This window comes from Arachis stenosperma, chromosome 1 (assembly GCF_014773155.1).
Source record: "Arachis stenosperma cultivar V10309 chromosome 1, arast.V10309.gnm1.PFL2, whole genome shotgun sequence".
NCBI classification, from domain to species: domain Eukaryota; kingdom Viridiplantae; phylum Streptophyta; class Magnoliopsida; order Fabales; family Fabaceae; genus Arachis; species Arachis stenosperma.
In genome coordinates this window covers 73694015-73702535 of record NC_080377.1, presented here as the reverse complement: position 1 = coordinate 73702535, position 8521 = coordinate 73694015, and positions in this window count along the sequence as shown.

Sequence of the window (8521 nt, the reverse complement as noted above, 5' to 3'; positions counted from 1 at the left end):
TTGGAAAAAAAAATTAAAAAATTAAAAATTATTTTTCAAAATCTTTTTCTTATCTTTATTTCATAATTTTCAAAAACTTTACTAACAATTAATGTGATTGATTCAAAAATTTGAAGTTTGCTTCTTTCTTGTTAAGAAAGGTTCAATCTTTAATTTCTAGAACCATATCTTTTAGTTTCTTGTTAGTCAAGTAATTAATTTTAATTTCAAAAATCAAATCTTTTCCAAAATATCTTTTCAATCATATCTTTTTCAAAATTGATTTCAAAAATCTTTTCTAACTTCCTATCTTTTCAAAATTGAATTTATAATCTTTTTCAACTAACTAATTGACTTTTTGTTTGTTTCTTATCTTTTTCAAAATCACCTAACTACTTTCCTCTCTCTAGTTTTTGAAAATCACCTCCCTCTTTTTCAAAATTTTTTTTAATTAACTAATTATTTTAAATTTTAATTTTAATTTTATTTTTTTTCTTATTTTCAAATTTTAACTTTAATTTAAAATAAAAACAAAAATATTTTTCTTTTATTTTAGTTAATTTTCGAAATTCTCTCCTTTTCATCTCCTTCTATTTATTTAATTATTTACTAACACTTCTCCTCATCTAAAAATTCGAACCCTCTCTTCTCTATCTGTATTCGAATTTTTCTCCTCTTTCTTCTATTCTTTTATTCTTCTACTCACATAAAGGAATCTCTATACTGTGACATAGAGGATTCCTCTTTCTTTTCTGTTTTCTTCTTTTTCATATGAGCAGGAGCAAGGACAAGAACATTCTTTTTGAAGCATATCCTGAACCTGAAAGGACTCTGAAGAAGAAGCTAAGAGAAGGTAAAGCACAACAATCCAAAGAAAACCTTATAGAGAATCTCGAAAAAGAGAGAGACATGGCCAAACCCAAAAATAATAGTGGAGGCACAAGGAGGATGCTTGGTGACTATACTACACCTACTTCCAAATTTGATGGAAGAAGCATCTCAATCCCTGCCATTGGAGCAAACAATTTTGAGCTGAAACCTCAACTAGTTGCTCTAATGCAACAGAACTGCAAGTTTTATGGACTTCCATCAGAAGATCCCTATCAGTTTTTAACTGAGTTCTTGCAGATATGTGAGACTGTTAAGACTAATGGAGTAGATCCTGAAGTCTACAGGTTCATGCTTTTCCCTTTCGCTATAAGAGACAGAGCTAGAACATGGTTGGACTCATAACCTAAAGAAGACCTCATGGGACGTCTCTGGTGGACGAAATTGTGACCCTCTTTGTATTTGCATGAGATTTATTTAATGGCTATTGGCTATGTGTGGACACAACTCCGTTCAACTTAACCAGCAAGTGTACTGGGTCATCCAAGTAATACCTTACATGAGTAAGGGTCGATCCCACAGAGATTGTTGGTATGAAGCAAGCTATGGTCACCTTGTAAATCCCAGTTAAGTGGACTCATAAAGTCAAATGTGATTAGATTGGATAAATAAAGATAAATAAAATAGAAAGGGATATAAATACTTATGTAAATCAATAGTGGGAATTTCAGATAGGCGTATGGAGATGTTGTGCTCCTCTTGTATTTCTACTTTCTTATTACATTCATCCAATCCTTCTTACTCCTTTCCATGGCAAGCTGTATGTAGGGCATCACCGTTGTCAATGGCTACATCCCATCCTCTCAGTGAAAATGGTCCTATGCTCTGTCACAGCACAGCTAATCATCTGTCGGTTCTCAATCAGGTTGGAATAGAATCCCTTGATTCTTTTGCATCTGTCACTAACGCCCAACCTTCAGGAGTTTGAAGCTCCTCACAGTCATTCAATCCCAGAATCCTACTCGGAATACCACAAACAAGGTTAGACTTTTCGGATTTCTGGAATCCTACTTGGAATACCACAGACAAGGTTAGACTTTCCGGATTCCCATGAATGCTGCCATCTATCTAGCTTATACCACGAAGATTCTGTTGGGGAATCTAAGAGATATGCACCCGGCCTAAAGTAGAATGGAAGTGGTTGTCAGTCACGCGCGTTCATAGGTGAGAATGATGATGAGTGTCACGGATCATCACATTCATCAAGTTTGAAGTGCAACGTATATCTTGGAATAAGAATAAAAGAGAATTGAATAGAAAATAATAGTAATTGTATTGAAACTTGAGGTACAGCAGAGCTCCACACCCTTAATATATGGTGTATAGAAACTCCACAGTTGAAAATACATAAGTGAAAGGTTCAGGCATGGCCGAATGGCCAGCCCCCATGAAGGTGATCAAAAGACCGAATGATCAAAGACTAAACAGTCAAAAGATTAAACTGTCAAAAGATGTCTAATACAAAAGTAAATTATCCTATTTATACTAGACTAGCTACTAGGATTTACATGAGTAAGTAATTGATGCATAAATCCACTTCCGGGGCCCACTTGGTGTATGCTTGGGCTGAGCTTGATCTATCCACGAGTTGAGGCTTTTCTTGGAGTTGAACTCCAAGTTATAACATGTTTTGGGCGTTCAACTCCGGATCATGACGTGTTTCTGGCGTTTAACTCTAGACAGCAGCATGTACTTGGCGTTCAACGCCAATTTACGTCGTCAATTTCTGGATGTCTACTTTCCAACGCCGTTGAGAGCGCGCCATTTGGAGTTCTGTAGCTCCAGAAAATCCATTTCGAGTGCAGGGAGGTCAGATTCCAACAGCATCAGCAGTCCTTTTGTTAGCCTTTTTCAGAGTTTTGCTCAAGTCCCTCAATTTCAGCCAGAAATTACCTGAAATCATAGAAAAACACACAAACTCATAGTAAAGTCCAGAAATGTGAATTTAACATAAAAACTAATGAAAACATCCCTAAAAGTTGCTTGAACTTACTAAAAACTACCTAAAAACAATGCCAAAAAGCGTATAAATTATCCGCTCATCACAACACCAAACTTAAATTGTTGCTTGTCCCCAAGGAACTGAAAATCAAATAGGATAAAAAGAAGAGAATATACTATGAACTCCAAAATATCAATAAATATTAATTCTAATTAGATGAGTGGAACTTGTAGCTTTTTGCTTCTGAACAGTTTTGGCATCTCACTTTTTCCTTTGAAGTTTAGAATGATTGGCTTCTCTAGGAACTTAGAATTTTGGATAGTGTTATTGACTTTCCTAGTTAAGCATGTTGATTCTTGAACACAGCTACTTATGAGTCTTGGCCGTGGCCCTAAGCATTTTGTTTTCCAGTATTACCACTGGATACATAAATGCCACAGACACATGACTGGGTGAACCTTTTCAGATTGTGACTCAGCTTTGCTAGAGTCCCCAGTTAGAGGTGTCCAGAGCTCTTAAGCACATTCTTTTGCTTTGGATCACGACTTTAACCACTCAGTCTCAAGCTTTTCACTTGGACCTTCATGACACAAGCACATGGTTAGGTATAGCTTGATTTAGCCGCTTAGGCCTGGATTTTATTTCCTTGGGCCCTCCTATCCATTGATGCTCAAAGCCTTGGATCCTTTTTACCCTTGCCTTTTGGTTTTAAGGGCTATTGGCTTTTTCTTCTTGCTTTTTCTTTTTCTTTCTATTTTTTTTCGCCAGTTTTTTTTTTCGCAAGCCCTTGCTTTTTCACTGCTTTTTCTTGCTTCAAGAATCAATTTCATGATTTTTCAGATTGTCAATAACATTTCTCCTTGTTCATCATTCTTTCAAGAGCCAACAATTTTAACATTCATAAACAGCAAGATCAAAATTATGCACTGTTCAAGCATTCATTCAGAAAACAAAAGGTATTGTCACCACATCAATATAATTAAATTAAATTCAAGGACAATTTTTGAAATTCATGTACTTCTTATTCTTTTGAATTAAAGCATATTTCATTTAAGAGAGGTGAAGGATTCATGGATTTTATTCATAGCTTTAAGACATAGTTACTACATACTAATGATCATGAAGTAGAGACACAAAATATAGATAAACATAACATAGAAACTGAAAAACAGAAAGAAATAAGAACAAGGAATGAATCCACCTTAGTGGCGTCTTCTTCTTGAAGGACCAACAATGTCCTTAAGCTCTTCTATGTCCCTTCCTTGCCTTTGTTGCTCCTCCCTCATTGCTCTTTGATCTTCTCTTATTTCTTGGAGAATGATGGAGTGCTCATGATGTTCCACCCTTAATTGTTCCACATTGTGGCTCAAATCTTCTAAGGAAGTGTTGAGTCGTTCCCAATAGTTGTTGGGAGGAAAGTGCATCCCTTGAGGCATCTCAGGAATTTCTTGATGATGAGCTTCCTCATGCATCTCTTGAGAACCGTGGAGGGTCTCTCTTGCTTGCTCCATCCTCTTCTTGGTGATGGGCTTATCCTCTTCAATGGAGATGTCTCCTTCTATGATAACTCCAGCTGAGTAACATAGATGGCAAATGAGGTGAGGAAAAGCTAGCCTTGCCATGGTGGAGGGCTTTTCGGCTATTTTGTAGATTTCATTGGAGATGACTTCATGAACTTCTACTTCCTCTCCAATCATGATGCTATGAATCATGATGGCCCGATCCACAGTAACTTCAGATCGGTTGCTAGTGGGAATGATGGAGCGTTGAATGAACTCCAACCATCCTCTAGCTACAGGCTTGAGGTCCAGTCTTCTTAGTTGAACTGGCTTGCCTTTGGAGTCTCTCTTCCATTGAGCTCCTTCCACACATATGTCCATAAGGACTTGGTCCAACCTTTGATTAAAGTTGACCCTTCTAGTGTAGGGGCGTACATCTTCTTGCATCATGGGCAAGTGGAACGCAAATCTCACATTCTCTAGACTAAAATCTAAGTATTTTCCCCGAACCATTGTGAGATAATTCTTTGGACTCGGGTTCATACTTTGATCATGGTTCCTAGTGATCCATGCATTGGCATAGAACTCTTGAACCATTAAGATTCTGACTTGTTGCATGGGGTTGGTTAGGACTTCCCAACCTCTTCTTCGGATCTCATGTCGGATCTCCAGATACTCATTTTTCTTGAGCTTGAAAGGGACCTCAGGGATCACCTTCTTCTTTGCCACAACATCATAGAAGTGGTCTTGATGGCTCTTGGAGATGAATCTTTCCATCTTCCATGACTCAGAGGTGGAAGTTTTTGTCTTTCCTTTTCCTTTTCTAGAGGATTCTCCGGCCTTAGGTGCCATTGATGGTAATGGAAAAACAAAAAGCTTATGCTTTTACCACACCAAACTTAAAATATTGCTCGCCCTCGAACAAGAGAAGAAAGAAGAGAAGAAGAAGAAGAAGAAAAATAGAGGTGAGTGAGGGGAGATGGATTCGGCCAAGGTATAGTAGAGGGGGTAGTGTTGTGTGAAAATGAAGTAGAATGGAAGGGTATATATAGGGAGAGGGGAGAGGGTAGGTTCGGCCATTTAGGGTGGGATTGGGTGGGAAAATGTTTTTGAATTTTGAAGGTAGGTGGGGTTTATGGGGAAGAGTGGATGGATGTGAGTGGTGAAGGGTTTTTGGGAAGTGTGACATGGGGAAGAGTAAAATAGGATTAGGAGGTAAGGTGGGAATATAGTAGGTGGGGATCCCGTGGGGTCCACAGATCCTGAGGTGATCCTGTGGGGTCCACAGATCCTGAGGTGTCAAGGAATTCCATCCCTGCACCAAATAGGCATGTAAAATGCCTTTGCATACCATTCTGGCATTTAAACGCCGAGTGGTGCACGTTCTGGGCGTTCAACGCCCATGTAAAGCATGTTTCTGGCGTTGAACGCCAGTTTCATGCTTGTTACTGGTGTTCAGCACCAGCTTTTCCTCTAGGCACATTCCTGGCGTTCAAACGCCAGAATATTGCTTGTTTCTGGCATTCAGCACCAGATTCATGCTCTGTTCTGGCGTTGAACGCCAGCCAGATGCTCCTTACTGGCGTTGAACGCCAGCCTGTGCTTCCTCCAGGGTGTGGTTTTTCTTCTGCTGTTTTTGATTCTGTTTTTAATTTTTATATTTTTTCGTGACTCCACATGATCATGTACCTAATAAAACACAAAATAACAATAGAATAAAATAAAATAAAAATTAGATAAATAAAATTGGGTTGCCTCCCAACAAGCGCTTCTTTAATGTCAATAGCTTGACAGTGGGCTCTCATGGAGCCACAAGGTGATCAGGTCAATGTTGTATAGTCCCAACACCAAACTTAGAGTTTGGATATGGGATCTTAACACCAAACTTAGAGTTTGGTTGTGGCCTCCCAACACCAAACTTAGAGTTTGACTGTGGGGGCTCTTCTTGACTCTGAACTGAGAGAAGCTCTTCATGCTTGCTCTCTTTTGTCACAGAGGGATGGCCATGTGCCTTAAACACAAGGTAGTCCCCATTTAATTGAAGGACTAATTCACCTCTGTTAACATCTATCACAGCTCTTGCTGTGGCTAGGAAAGGTCTTCCAAGGATGATGCATTCATCCTCTTCCTTCCTAGTATCTAAGATTATGAAATCGGCAGGGATGTAAAGGCCTTCAACCTTTACTAACACGTCCTCTACTATTCCATAAGCTTGTCTCAATGACTTGTCACCAATTGTAATGAGAACAAGGCAGGTTGTACCTCAATGATCCCCAGCTTCTCCATTACAGAGAGTGGCATAAGATTTATCCCTGACCCTAGATCACATAGAGCTTTTTCAAAGGTCATGGTGCCTATGGTACAAGGTATTAAGAACTTGCCAGGATCTTGTCTCTTTTGAGGTAAAATTTGCTGAATCCAGGTATCCAGTTCACTAATGAGCAAAGGAGGTTCACTTTCTCAAGTCTTATTACCAAACAGCTTGGCATTCAGCTTCATGATAGCTCCTAAATATTGAGCAACTTGCTCTCCAGTCACATCTTCATACTTTTTTTGAGGAAGAATAGTTTTCAGAGCTCATGAATGGCAGAAGGAGATTTAATGGAATCTCTATGGTCTCTATATGGGCCTCAGATTCCTTTGGATCTTTAATAGGAAACTCCTTCTTGCTTGAGGGACGTCCCAGGAGGTCTTCCTCACTAGGATTTTCGTCCTCCTCCTCCCTTGTGCATTCGGCCATGTTGATTATATCAATGGCCTTGCACTATCCTTTTGGATTCTCTTCTGTATTGCTTGGGAGAATACTGGGAGGAGTTTCAATGACTTTCTTACTCAGCTGGCCCACTTGTGCCTCCAGATTTCTGATGGAGGATCTTGTTTCACTCATGAAACTGAAAGTGGCCTTTGACAGATCAGAGACTAGATTGGCTAAATTAGAAGTGTTTTGTTCAGAATTCTCTGTCTGTTGCTGAGAAGATGATGGAAAAGGCTTGCTATTGCTCAGCCTGTTGGGTCCACCATTGTTAAAGGCTTATTGAGGCTTTTGTTGATCCTTCCATGAGAAATTTGGATGATTTCTCCATGATGAGTTATAGGTGTTTCCATAAGGTTCACCCATGTAATTAACCTCTGCCATGGCAGGGTTCTCAGGATCATAAGCTTCTTCAAAAGCTACCTCTTTAGTACTGTTGGATGCATGTTGCCATCCATTCAGATTTTGAGAGATCATGTTGACCTGTTGAGTCAACACTTTGTTGTGAGCCAATATGGCATTCAGAGCATCAATTTCAAGAACTCCTTTCTTCTGAGGTATCCCATTATTCACGGAATTCCTCTCAGAAGTGTACATGAATTGGTTGTTTGCAACCATGTCAATGAGTTCTTGAGCCTCTTCAGGCGTTTTCTTTAGGTGAATAGATCCACCTGCAGAATAATCCAATGACATTTTCGAAAATTCAGATAGACCATAATAGAATATATCTAATATGGTCCATTTTGAAAATATGTCAGATGGACATCTTTTGGTCAGCTGCTTGTATCTTTCCCAAGCTTCATAGAGGGATTCACCATCTTTTTGTTTGAAGGTTTGAACATCCACTCTCAGCTTGCTCAGCTTTTGAGGAGGAAATAATTTATCCAAGAAGGCAGTGACCAGCTTATCCCAGGAGTCCAAGCTATCCTTGGGTTGTGAATCCAACCATATTCTAGCTCTGTCTCTTACAGCAAAAGGGAAAAGCACGAGTCTGTAGACTTCAGGATCAACTCCATTCGTCTTTACAGTCTCACAGATTTGCAAGAACTCAGTTAAAAACTGATAAGGATCTTCAGATGGAAGTCCATAAAACTTGCAGTTTTGTTGCATTAAGGCAACTAGTTGAGGCTTAAGCTCAAAATTATTGGCTCCAATGGCAGGAATGGAGATGCTTCTTCCATCAAATTTGGACGTTGGCTTTGTGAAGTCACCAAGCATTCTCCTTGCATTATTATTATTTTCAGCTGCAATCTCCTTCTCTTGTTCTAATGTTTCTGAAAGGTTACCTTTAAATTGTTGTAACTTAGCTTCTCCTAATTTTCTCTTCAGAGTCCTTTCAGGTTCTGGATCAATTTCAACAAGAGTGCCTTTTTCCTTGTTCCTGCTCATATGAAAGAGAAGAAAACAAGAAAAGAAGAGGAATCCTCTATGTCACAGTATAGAGATTCCTTTATGTTAGTA